The sequence below is a fragment of the Lingula anatina genome, chromosome 2 (genome assembly GCF_051362555.1).
Source record: "Lingula anatina isolate TDL-2025a chromosome 2, LinAna3.0, whole genome shotgun sequence".
NCBI lineage: Eukaryota > Metazoa > Brachiopoda > Lingulata > Lingulida > Lingulidae > Lingula > Lingula anatina.
Genome location: NC_141768.1, coordinates 29105649 through 29120361, shown reverse-complemented (window position 1 = coordinate 29120361; position 14713 = coordinate 29105649). Strand labels below are relative to the sequence as shown.

General features: G+C 35.5%; 1 protein-coding gene across 1 annotated transcript in view; it reads left to right on the top strand.

Moving 5' to 3' along the window:
- LOC106152755 (uncharacterized) overlaps positions 1–14713 on the top strand; it is a 36632-nt gene that overhangs the window by 4094 nt on the left and 17825 nt on the right. The window lies entirely within an intron of this gene.

Sequence of the window (14713 nt, the reverse complement as noted above, 5' to 3'; positions counted from 1 at the left end):
AAGTTTGCTTGGATATTCTTTTTTCCACCAGCAGTCTGTGTTTATTTATTACTTTTAAGTTAAATTTATTACGGGTTGAATATTTATACCTCACAGTTCATCTAGTTATGAAATCATTAAGTGGTTAAATCCAATGTATTTCTGGGATTGATTTTGTTGGATTGTGTTATTGAAGTGTTTCCTCGGTTTTAAATGCATTTTGAAAAATCATTTGTTTAACAGCTGTAAAATATAGCCTCAAATATATCAATGTCATATAGCTGCATACCCTGTAGGTGTAAATTGTATGTTCATTGAAATATTGCTTATAGAGTGATTCTCTGATAATGGTGGATAAAGAAATAGCACAAAAATTATTCCAAATAGAACTATTCTCTAACTAAAAAAATTACTGAGGGTAAAGCATTGAGGGGGTAATACCAACTGCAAAGCTTGTATGTTAAATATTGCAGAGGTATTCAAAGGTATGTTTGTTTCAAAATGTAGGCCAAACGCAGTCACTGGATTATATAAATTTGAATGCAAATTTCATATTAACTTCCCCATGGTCACAGTGCTCTCCTCTTTTCGGGAAGCTAAAAGATAAAGTTATCAATAGAATGATAACTCCCTACATTATTTACTGTCTTTTTCCCAACAGTTGTTGCCCCTGAAGGCTCATCAGGGGTACAAAAAATATATATATATCTGTATAAATATAGCTTTCGTTAATGATTACTTACATGATAAAATGTCATGATAGACTTTTAGCACATCTGTGTCTGTATGAGATATCTTTGCCATGATAAGGGTTTCCTCTGCCTTTTGTGAACAATATTTGGAATGGTGAAGAATGCAACTGCATATATCTGTTTGTAGCTTTAATAAAAGGGGGTCCATCTTTATTTAGCTTTTTAGCAAAATAAGTAACTGGAAATAACAGCAAACTCTACTTTGTTGTACATAATATTAGAAGTTTGTCTGTAAATGAGATGATCTGTTCATTAAGATATTATTTTTGCAATGTCAAGTGAGGATTGGTCTCCTTGGCTGTGCAAGAATACAATCACTTAGCTTACAATCAGTTCTTTAGCTTACCAAATATCAAAAGACATTTTAGTTTTCAAGAGAGATAATGTGGCTAAGACAGCTATGTTGCCTATGTTATCACAGTGAATTGATTTGATTATTAGTTTTTATCTTTTATGTAAGGTATTTGGTTCACTGAGGTGTGTAGGATGCCGAGGGGGGGGGGGGGGGGGGATGATGCCAGATGGATTCCAGTTGTTTTTATTAGCTGTTCCTAATAGCACCTGATGACCATTTCTGTACTAGTGGGTGAGTAAGTGTAGGAAAGGATTTTGGAGCAGGGGGTCAATTAACATGTGCACTTACTAGTAATAAAACTCATTAGATTCATGATTCATTAGGCAGTGTGATTGATTCATTTCGGATAAAAAAGTAAGACCCTGTGTCACATACAGTCTGGTTACTTCAAAGGATGCAGTATTACATAGTCTGCTTACAGTCCATTTATAAGTCTCATGAACAGACCTATATATATATGCTCTTAGAATGTAGGTACATCAGTTTGAACCTTAGACCTATGTATCTCAAAGGAGTGTTGATCTTATGTTGAAGATTTACTACTCTTCCGGTAGACATTAGACAAGAAGTGGTACCTTGAGATAGCAGGGAGTGAATGAGTGGCCTTGAAACCTGAATCATGGGCTATAAAGTGATTGGTGACAGTAATGGGGACTGTGGGGCATTTCCTTGGTTCAATTTTGGCTCTGGTCCTGTGAAATCGATCTATTTAAGACAGCAAAGTGTCGTACTCTGGTTATAACTTATATTTCTTTGGCTTGTGTCTGTGTGAGATTGTCCTCTTACGGTGTGATACACACCGGTTGTGATTGCTAATGGAGTTGACATGCAGGACAGGAACATCTTGGTATCATAAATTTAGTTCTGTTGATATGTGTTAATTAAAGTCAGAATGCTCATTTTAGCAGCCTTTTGCAACAAATAGAAAGTGAACCTCCATTGTGTCATTGCTAAAAAAATATTGGATTTCATTTTTTTCCCACATCTTTTGTATGTGACATTTCTATCACGGTAACAGGTTGAAACAATGTACAGGGGGGAAAATTGACTTTTTGAATGGTCAGGTATTTATTTTTCATCAGGTTGGCTCTGTTTATTCTACCACTATGGTGTTTTACCTATCGGGTAAACTGATGTGCTGATGATGTATTACATTGTCTTGTTGGTATTTTTCTTTCTAAGAATATAAGTGGGAAAGAAAGCATAAGTAATGTGTTCCATGTATTCATTTAAGTACTACTCCAGTCACTGGTGAAGGCTTTGTGTGCAAACATGAAAGAATTGGGAAACTTGCAGTTTGTTTTGTTTTGATTTATGCTTTGCACGTATTATCAATCACGCATTTCATTTTCACATCATCTCAAAGGAAAAATCAATTTTGTGTGTCATTGCTATTTTCACAAAATTGGCATTCATTCCCAGAAATGCTCAGTTGACACAACCAGGGACTAGAAGCATTGTTCACGACAGTTTGAATTTAGAAATGTTTTGAAACAAGTTTAATTGCCTTCAAACACTATTCCATTCTAATTGTGATGTATTAATCAATAATAAACTGCTTCAGCAGACTGTCATCACAATGGGCATCTGCCCAGATAGCCCAAAGTCAAACAATAAAGCGTAAAATCTAGCAAGTTTTGACGTATTTGGAAGATACTGGGGTCAGAAATAATGGCAGACAAACAAGTTTGGTGTGGCAGTGAATAAAAGCTGACAAAGTATCTTTTTTCACTATTTATGTATTTATTTTTTATATGTTTCTTTAAAACCAGAACCTGTTTATCACCCCTGTCATTTTGTAATTTTGTCAATTTAGCAAGTGGGATTTGGAGATGGAGCCATCTTTACCAGGTTCCGTCATTTTTTGCTGCTCTGTTGAACCAGATAAGAGATTTATAATCAGTTGTCATAGAGTTTATTTCAGAAAATGTAAAATTTTACAAGCTCTGACATGCCATGTCATTCTTATTTGTTTAAAGAAAATTCTTGCATGTCTTTTGGGGCTTTTCTTTACCTATTAACTAAAATGACACATGCACAAAATGAGCGAATGATTATGAGAACTATGTAATTGCATGTGAAAGAATGTTTCCAGCATTTATCTTCAAGGTGTGCTCTTTTCTGATTAGTTAATGCAAGTGAACATCTGATCTCAGTATAAGCAATAGCATTCTAAAATTCACAGACCATAAAATGCCTTTCCATTAAAAATGTGGCATTTAAGCCATAACTGCCCAAGTATAAGGCCAGGGTTAGATTAATTGCCAATGATTTTGAATCAGTTTTGGGAAGCACGTGGATTCTTTGAAAAAAAAATCTCACATTTTCTGTTGAAAAGTGTCTGGGTGTATTGATACGTTAATAATGTAGGAATCTTCTCTACATGAATGGAAATCATCTGAGATATCCTTAAACAAGGGTGTTGGCACTGGTTGACATTATTTGAGACTAGAAAATGTACAAGAATCTGCTTTTGGTGGGGCTTTTTATTAGCAGTTAGCCTTAGGGTAAAACTCTGTGCAACAGAAATGTCTTAAAAAGCAATACACTTGTAAAACCCAGTACACGGTACTCTTGTGCAGAACAAGATTATTTGGCAGAACTTGAAATTTGTAGGTAAAATTTGTAGATAAAATCTGAGCTTTTTATTTGTCCTCAAGCTGAATTCACTAGTGTGTCATTATTTCTGACCCCTCTCTCCTCCAAATCCAGCACAACCTCACTTTATTTCATTGTAAGTCACAAGACTTGGGGCTATCTGAGGCGGGTCCCATTGGCTGCCAGCCTTGCTTACTAGTACTTGTATATGGAAAACTTGAGATTCAACATCTTCCAGCCAAATTTTATTGATTTTTTGGAAATAGTAGTAATATATTTATCACCCTACTTGGATTCAGGCCCATATACTGCATTGTGTATGGAGGTTGGGTTTAAGTATATACACTTACAGGCAGTGTTTGCCTATTAGGAAAATTAGTTTCTGGACCGAAAGTCCAGCCATCTTGAAAAGTAGCTGGACTGAATGACCGCCAGGGAAAACTTCTCAGCCCGTTCTGAAATTTGTCAGCCCCGGGCAGACGGTCCAGCCTTAATTTCTAACACTGCTTACACGTTACATACATACTTGTATGTTATACATGTACTTGTATGTCAAACCTCCCCCCCCCCCCCCCCCCCCCCCCCCCCCTTGAGCATGCATCTGTAATTAGTAATTGCTTTAAGAGGAAAGTACCTGCATGTGCAAGTGGAACATAAAATCTTGTGGTAGAGACCTTCAATATTCATTTTTCTTTCTGACCTCACTTTTAAATGCTTAAATTTTCAGATTAAAAAAAAATTAATGTTGTACTTGCATGCATAACAACACACAAAATAAGTAACCTTTGCTTGCTGTAGTCTATAATTTGGGTAAAGATTGGAGCTCAGGGGCATTTGATACATAGATATGGCAGATTTTATTTTCATGCACTGCTATCTGAGCATATATGTCAATGCACACCATAACTCCAGGGTTTTATTGCAGAGTTATCACACAAGATAAATTAAAAAAAAAATCTTCTTACTAAGTAATGTTTTATTTATATGTGAATGTATTAAATAATCTTAATTTATGCTTTACAATTACTTTGTGTGTGTGTGTGTCTGTGTCTGTGTGCATGCGCGTGCAATGTTGCATGTATAATTGCAGCTCCTTTTATGCACTGTCTGTTGATAAATGAATTGCCAGCTGCAATTTGAGTGTTAGTTTGAAACAAAGACTAGTGAGAACAGTTCTAGTGCAATTTGCATTTATATTACAGTTTTGAAATGCTTATTCCTTGATTGTTCTACACAAAATTTAAATGTGTTGTTCATGAAGAAATCACACGTCAAGTTTAAAGGTGATTTAGTGTGTGCGTTTGTGTGTGTATATGTACATGCGCACATGTGTGTGTGTGAGATTTAGGTTTAATATAGTAAAAGCATGCGAAAAAAAAAAAAGACATGAAAAAAACCTCCTGTTTGTCACCTGACCTCTAATTTATAGATAGCTTATTTTTAAGTGTGAGTCACACCTGCACTGGACTTCAGCAGACAAAGAAATCTGCTCAGTTTCTTTCTTTAGTTGGCCTGATTACAGTGAGATTATCTGATCTCCTTTGTTGTTTGCGGGTTCATTCCCAATGAATCTATTGGTCTGCGTAGGTTGAACCAACTCAGCAGGGACTCTTGCTAAATATAATCCAATTAGCAGATAAAGAATCGTCTTCTTGTGACCAATGTATTCCTATAATGTCCAGCGTTTCTGTATTCATCAGACTTGTTAGTCTATAATTCTGATTGAATTCAGCAAGAGTCCCTGCAGAGTTGGATAAATCTAGACAGATAGTTTCAGTGGGAACAAGGCCTTAGTAAATGTCACTCTGGTATATGTACTTTTAATCCTTTGTGGAGCATTCTGTGTTTATTTGACACGGTTTGTGCATTCTTTTTTATTGAATAAGTCACTGGTGAGATTCATGCTATTTTTCCGTTTACTATTCTATCCATGCAGCTGGTGCCACATCATAAATGGACCATGGAATGCTACTGAAATAGAGGAGACCATTGCATGCTGTGATTTATTCCTTTAATAGGACATCTTTATGTGTCTTTTATTTATGGATGTGCAACTGATAATGTTGAATGTTTCTATAAGAAGTGGTAACCAAGGTGGTTTAGTGCATAAGATAACCTTTTGTACCTATAATTTTGTACATTTGAGAAAAAAAAAACTTTGGTCTGAAGGTCAGAGACATAAAATTCCTAGCAATAAAATTGTGTAAAGAACAAACCCCTGACCAGGGAACTTGTGTCATCTACATGAAGAATATTTATAAAGTGAATGGCACGTTTGTATGGACAGTTGATGTAGAATCTGAGAGTTCCCTCACACTATAATATCTACAGATCTCCTTTAGCTATCCTATATCAAGCAGTGTGGTCGACTGTTGATGCCAAATGATACTCTGAAGTTAGTCACATTTTAATTAATTAGTTAGTCCTCTTTGTGAAGTCCCTTTGGTTATCACTAGTAGTGCCCAGCACCTTTCGAGTTAATCCAGTTTCATACTAACTAGCACTCTCAGGCTTTGTAATGCCAGAGTTTCTTGGTCATCACAATGAGCAGTCGTGCAGGTTAATTGAAGTATGAACAAGATGCTTAAATCAGGCCTACCCAACTACCAGACTCGGCACCGAATGATCCTGAATTCACCGGTAGATCAGACCACACTACCCGTTTTCAAGGTGTGTGTCAGATCGCATTACACAGTATCATACCCTGAGCAAATTTTGAGTGGTGATGCAATGCTTTTCAACCCCGCTCAGAATCGTCACTATCACATCGCATACTAGGCAAGAGCGGTGTCGCGTCTGATACTGTGAAATGCGTACTGATACACACCTTGAAAACGGGTAGTGTGGTCCAATTTACCGGTGAATTCTGGATCATTCGGTGCCGAGTCTGGTAGTTGGGTAGGCCTGTTAAATGCAACTTATTTCACTTGGAGCCTAAAAGTTGAAATGTTTCTGGATGCAGCCATTGTGTAACCTGGGACAAGTATAGAATTTCCTCGTGTTTTCAAGTGTGTGTCACAACAGTGTGGTGTTTGTTTCCTTTAGGCAGAATTTCCTGGTACTGGCAAGGTATGTCATGCTTTTATCTGCAGTCTTTTTTTTTGCCCAGGCCATTGACTAGTTAAGTTGGCAGCTTTCAAAGCCTTGTAACTGGTGACAACAGGATGAAATCCTTGAAGGTGTTCAAAAGATTGATGTTAGCTTTATTAAGTTAAATGCAGTTGAAAGACAGTGTCAAATGCACTATGACGGTTGTATCTGTTGATTCTGGTCAGACAAGAATTGTTGTCTCCATATAATTTCTCTTTGTATGACAGCATCAGATAGGGGCTTAACTAAATCCACTTTTTGTCAAGTGCTACCTCAAACAAAGCCTTTGGGACTTTTGCATTTACAATGTTAATTTACATCAGCTGAATCTGAATATCATTCATGTCTCATGGTACCATTGTTTCCATTTTCATACTATGAGGCATATTGTGAAAGTTTTGCATAAATTATGTCAAGGCTGTGAGTCTCATAATAGTTTGTTCCTTTAAACTACTCTGTACTGTCCCTCTTTGCCTTAGAGCATTTGCTTTTAGCATGATGGCCATTCTAGATAGTTGGCATATAGAATGCTGAATCATATAACAAATGCTGTAAGGAGAATTGTTACAGTGTTTTTTTCTTCATGTGCAGAAGGACATTTATTTTTATTTATTCATTTATTTATTTATTTCAAAGTAAGAGCATTACTTAACAAAAAATTGCACTTTTTAGCTGAATTGTTTGTGTGAAAATAAAAGATATACATTAAACTTTTTTTTTCAACCTGATTCAACTAATGAATCTGTGATACTTCCTTTTTTTATTCAGTTTTATCTTCTGGTGACATCTTTGACTCTTTAACTGGAGCACATCTGTTGGCCTTGTTAAAATATAATTAAGGTATCATTAGCCTAAGGGATGTCCAGTGGTACATAGGAAAAGTGTATTTAGTTAACCCTTATCAGATGCTTAAATAAAGATGAATTTGATTAGGTATTAGAATGATACAGTTTCAGAAAATGACTATTTGTCTGTTTATTAATGAAAATTAATTTTTATCCCACTGGCATAAACATATCCTAATAAGAATTTGTTGATCTACATTTTAATTGCATTGTATGATTTTTAATTAATGAGTGTTTAGTAACATTTGATATGCTGTGTTTGACCCCCCTCCCCCCCCCCCTCCCCAGACTCCAGAGATTAGACTCAAAGGTATTTTCTGATGTGTTTTGCATTTATGTTGACATAGTTTTGTTAAACAAATCACAGTTAAGCATCAAATATATTTTATTTCCTGGTATTATAGCTTTAAGACATGGCTTTTTGCCCCTTTTAAAAAAATTGGTCCAGGTGTTAAGGGCTTTTTTTCAGCTTGAAAGGATTGCTACAACATTTTTTTTTTTCTCTTCAACAAACCTGGATCCAGGGCTACTGTTTGTAGTCATGCCAAAATTTGTTAATAAGCAGCCAATTTAATTTGCCCAATGGCCAGAAAGGTATAGATTTTGATCAAGGAAAACACTGGGGGAGGGGGGGGTGTCTTCAACTTTTGGTGATTGGATTGAACCAGTCACACTATAACCTGTGTGACTGGTAATGAAAAGCCTCTAAGACCACATTCAGATTCAGACATCATACCATCTGGGTTGATCTAACTCTGCAGGGATTCTCGTTTAATTGCAATCTGTGTAATAACCTTAAAAGTCTGACATGCCTCTTTTAGGTAATTAACTTTTATGTGCGCTCAGCTTAATTACCCTTAGCTGCTCGATGAGGAATGTCAAACACTTACGCCCATCATACTGATTCCATCTAAGGAGAATCTCCCGCAGAGTTGGACCGATTCAGCTAGCACGATGGGTTTATCTGAATGCGCTGTAAGATAGCCTAAACACTTCTGTCCTCCTTGCTGTAGAGACCTACAGATGTCTCAGATGATTATCATTGATATCAAGTACCCTAATGAGCTTGTAGAAGAGGGTAGTAGTCACTGGTGTACCTGACGCACTGTATACCCCCTGTGACTGGTAATTACATAAAATGAAAGCTAATTGTAATCAGCTTGTTATCTAAGTCCAGCTGGCTCAGAACATAATTTGAAAGTAAATAATTACCACTCTGACTTTCTCACCTGTTATTATAATTATAATGCCTTATAATTAATTTATATTATCAGCACGAACACATTAGGACTGAAACAGTCTGTGCCTTTGACTTTTAGGCTACTAGCCATAAAAGCAGTCATTTTCTATAAGTGTGCTACTGTTAAATGAGATTTCAACTTTTTATATTTGCCCTGGTGTCTCTTTAGATTGGCAGGCAAGCTTGAGACATATGCTAATTGTTGCAGACTGCTAAAACAATTATGCGTGTGTTATTTGCAAAAGATAAAATTATAATTGGTTGCGTGTATACGTTGTTGTTGGTAATGTAAATATATGCACAGGGCACAAAACAGCTTGCCTGCTGACATGAGACACATTGTTCTCAATGGTCCACATGGACTAAATATCATAAGTGAGAAGTGTACTTTAACATTATTTATGATTTTGGTGATATTTTTCAGTTGCATTATACACCACCTTTGATAATGACAAGTTTCTGCTTAAACACACACACACACACACACACACACACACACACACACACACACACACACACACACACACACACACACACTACATAAGAAATTTTAAAATGTTATCAGCATTATGGGTTACACATGTGCATATTAAATCATACAAACTTAAGTGAATTCTGTTGTTTGGCATGCTACAGATTAACTTCAGCTCATTGCATCACCCATTACATGTAAAATAAAAATTCACATTTATATATTTGCTCAGTGTATATAAATTGGACTTTATCATTTTCATCAAACAAAAATGCACTTTTTACTAAGATGGCTGCTCAGTGTAGGGAATGATTTTATTAGCTGGGAAAATTTGTATGGAACTCTAAAATGATAGGAGTTTATTGAATAAATGACAAGAGAAAGTAATAAAAGTCAAAGGTGAAATTCATTGTTCCTGTACAGTTGAGTTATTTTGGTTGTTTCATGTTTGTTTATCAAAAGAAAATGGTCATGAACCTGAAATATCAAAATCCCTTCAAATGATAAGAACTGTCCATTTTTTTATCTTTCTTTTGGTATTTGGGTGTTGTATAAGCTGTTTCTCATTTCTGAAAAAGATCTTTTCTGCTTTGTTTGCATATCATCATAATAAGGATTGGGCTCTAGAAAGATATATGATGGCTGAGCTTAGACCAGTTTACAACATGGCTACTTTAAAGAAGATCCCTTCCAATTTGAATACTTTATGTAGGCTTCAGCATTGACTAAGTGGTTTTGAGAGAGTGCAGTTAACCTTTTAAGGATGGGTATTTGCACTGTAGGGGTCAGTCAGTTCTTCTCAACATGAAGAGGAAATCTTTAAAATGCCGATGGGTTTGTAGTGCAAATGCCAAAATTGGTCATGCTTATTCTGTGAAGAAAAATTAATGTATGCTGATTTCAATTTTGTATTTAAAAAAATTTTGAACCCATTGTTTCAACCCAATGATTCAAAATATTTTCAAAATGATAATTTTTTAGAGAAATTCCATGTTTTCAAAGCTAATGCAGATTTCATTGTATGAGAAATATATACATGTTCAGTTCCTGATGTTACATAGATATTATATACACACACTATAGTGTGAGTGTTTTTATTTGCAAAAGAGTTCATGCCAACATTTGTTCTAAAACTGGAAAATATCAACCAAAAATGCTGTTCTTCATCAAGGGAGACTGTTTTCTTTAGAAATTCTGGTAATGCAGGTGTGGCTATACTGTTATCGTATGCCAAGAAGCACTCCCACACTGTTATTCCCACCAATAGTCCAGGAAATTGGTGAAAAATTGTGCATTTTTTACCTACAAGCATGAAATTTGGCACACTCATGGACAATAAAATTCTAAGCAAATTTGGATATATGGGCATGTCTGAAAATTCCAAAATGGCCGTCAAATCCAATATGGCCACCAAAATACCTTTTCAAATTAAAACTTCAAGCACATAGTCTTCTAATGACTTAAAATATCATATAAAGGTTAGAAAACACCATGGTATGAATCCTTCAGGTGTATTAAATCCAAAATGGCTGCCAAAAGTAAAAAAAGCAGACCATTTATTCAAGATATCCATTTGAATGGGGAATTCATCAAGCACTTAAAACTACAAGCATAAAATTTGGCAGGTTTGTGGAAAATGAAATTCTGAGCAAGTTTGGATGTATGGGCATATCCGAAAATTTAAAAATGGCCTTCAAATCCAAGATGGCCTCCAAAAATACGGCTTCTAATTAAAACTTCAAGTATATAGTCTTTTAAGGGCGTAAATATCATACAAAGGTTAAAAAACACCACGGTATGAATTCAGAATCAATATTTGCTTTTTTAGGTGTATTAAATCCAAAATGGCCGCCAATAGTAAAAAGCACTCTACTAATCCAAGATATCCAGCAGAGTGGTTAATTCATCAAAAACTACAAGCATGGCATTTGGTACAGTTGTAAAACAGGGTTCCAAGCACTTTTGGATGTATGAGCATGTCTAAAAATTTCCATATATGGCCCCCAAATCCAATATAGCCGACACAAATACCCGTTCAAATTAAAACTTCAAGTATATATAATCCTATAATAACTTAAGATAACATTTTATGGTTAGACAAGACTATGGTATGCATGAAGTATCAATATTTGATTCTTTAAGTGTATAGAAATCCAAAATGGCCTCCAAAAATAAGAAAAACAGGCCACTCACAGCAGCAGTATGGTGAATTCATCATGCACTTAAAACTACAAGCATGAAAATTGGCTCAATTGTACAGAACAGGATTCTAAGCAATTTGTTATATAGGGACATGTCTGAAGATTCTAATATGGCCACTAAAACCCTTTTAAAGTAAAAAAAGACTACTATATAATCTGACTGACAACAGTCTTTACTCTTTTTTGGTTTTTCGCTCCTTTAGTTACATTTAGACCCAAATGACCATAAAAAATGGAACAGGACTCCTTTTGGTCTAGTTGTGACACCACATGCAGCAATTCTATAAATGTCAAGGATACGAAAATGTCAAGGTATTTTCACAAATAAGTTTCAAATTAACGAAAGTTATTTTATCAAGTAAGTGTTGCACATTTTATGGGCGGTCAACCTTTTACTTTAGTAAATGGACAATATCTCAACAGAGGATAACAGCTAGCTACACCGAAATTTCTACGTATTTGGTTAAATAATTTTCATTCATTAATGTGTGCCTAGCTTTACTAGTAGTTGTGTTTCCCTCAGCTTTCCCAGTATTTCCTTAAAGCTAAAGCTTCTACATGTAATCAACTTCCCCCAACAAAATACAAAGAGGCATTGGTCGTTTTTAACACCAGAAAGCATCAGTTTACATGCATGAGGGTCCATAGGAACATGAAAGTGTGGAAGGGCATATTAGTAGATGTAGGTTACTAGTGTGAACCCTAGCCTAGCATTGTCTTCCAATGCTTCTGACTCCCCTCACCACAGTTAGCAACTGCACACATAACTACAAACAGATGTGGTAGGAGCTACCTGGTAGATTTTGTAAGCTGGGTAAGTGAATTCTCCTCATGGCTTCATTCTGGATTGTCCCACAGAGACAATGATGCCTGAAATCTCATGAATTTTTACCTTTCAAAGTCCATATTGCACTAATTTCTTGGTGTAATCCTCAGAATACATCGTTTTTTGAAGTTTTGTATGTATTAACTATCTGGAGGATTTTAATTCTTTTATTTTCATGTTCAGTTTTTTGAAAGTATAAGTTTGTAACAAGTTGCCAAATGATCAAATGAAAACCAAAGTTTGGCGCCTATCAGTGCTTCTTTTTTAGTGCACGAAGTGTGAAGTCTGCAATGCAACTCTTGGATACAGCACGTATCAACACCTGCCCTCTGTTTGGGGTACAGGTATTTCTTTGCTCATAAATTTTCACTAAATTCTCGGTAGCCATTACTGCGAATGTACTAAAGCCAATTTTTTAAATAAGAAGCTTTTCTAATTTACTTTTGAAGCACAAGATAACATCATAACATTATCGAGTGCAAATGTGCCCCGCTTTTAGTACTTTACCAATGAAAAACACCAAATTGTTGAGACCTGTATGTTTGATTAGCTGTCATTTTTGTTATATTTATGAGCATTTGATGAAGCGCCATGCACTGATCTAGCTGAAGAATCATAACCAACAGACAAAATTGGTACACCCCAATTTTTTTATATTTGCCTCTTTAAGGCTAAGTTATTCTGGTGTTTCTTTCACATTTTATGGATTTTGCACGATACTTTTTTTCTTAGAAAGGGGGAGTCATTCATGAGTGCCATATAAGAAGATTGCTAACTGGGAATTGATCTAAATGAGAATCCAGAGCAAAAAGTCAAACTACTTATGTTGGTTTATCAAAAGAAGGACTGTTTTCAGTACATAATAAATGTATCATGCTTGATGGTTTTTAAAAAACTCTGTAGAATAGCTCCTGCACAGGTAGGAATATGGTGATTATACAGGTAGTTTGCAAAGCCCACATGCCTATTTACGAGTGAATACAATTCAATAGTTGTGGTCTGCTGACTTTTGGAGGCCATTTTGGAATTTTAAAACCTTAAGTGGCAGATACTGATACTTCATACATACAATGGTATTTTCTAACCATTAAATGATATTTTTATAAAAGACTATACAAATAACTTTCACCTTGAAAGGGTATTTTGGGGGCAATATTGAAATTGGCTGCCATATTGGAATTTTCAGACATGCCCCTATATCCAACGTTGCTTAGAATCATGTTCTACATAACTGTCCCAATTTTTATGCTTGTAATTGTAAGTGCTTGATGATTTTACAAAACTGCTGCATATTTTGCGTAAGTAAACTGCTTATTTTACTTTTGGAGGCCATTTTGGAATTCTAAACACCTGTAGAAGCGGATATTGATAATTCATTCATAGCATGATATTTTCCAGCTATAAAATGATATTCTAAACCATTTTAGGACTATATATTAGATGTTTTAATTTAAAAGAGTATTTGTGGCGGCCATATTGGATTTGGCGGCCATACTGGAATTTTCAGACATGCCCATATATCCAAAAAAGCTTAGAATTCCATTATCTACAACTGTGGCAAATTTCATGCTTGTAGGTAAAAAACGCACAATTCACCCTTTTTTCTGCACCAATTTCTTGGACTACAAGTCGACTCTCTCTTGTTCAAAGTAGGTGCATACATAGAGAGTGACAGCATTCCCTCCACCTTTCCCATCTCGGGCACCATGGCAGTTTTGGTGAAAGGGCAGTTACAGAAAAATCTTAGTTACACTGTGAGACTGGCGTATTTTATTCCAAATGTTACATATCCTCTGCAATTTGCCATCAAATGTGACATAAAAAAAAAAAAAAAAAAAAAAAACTTACGCAGTAATACCGGTGGATATCAACTGCCACTGCGGGTAATCTTATCTTAACATGATTCTCATTTTCAAGGTAAATGTGTTTAGAATTGTCAGATAAAAGATGGGAGTGATATTTCAGTTCAAAGATGGCACTACTATTGCATGGTAGATTGCAATCTAGACCTTCTCGTGCAAAGGCACTTGTTGTCACTGAAGTGCTTGCCAGCAATATTACTACCTGTTGTTGTTTTGGCTATTAGTGTTAATGACAGAGGGTGCTCGTTGGAGCATGGTTCACATATGACGATGGAGGCACCGTCATTACTAACAAATTTCAAAGTTATACTCATGAAAAAAAAAAAAAGTATCAAAACTAACTGCTCGCTTTTGGAGCAAAATCGTTAAAATGTACGCAAATCATAGGTGAGAAATACGGTTTTTGGTGTTTGTGTGAATTCACTGAGAAATTACCATAACCTTGTTTATTTTATTTTCTTCATTGCTAAAAGTAATTTAATATGATCTGACA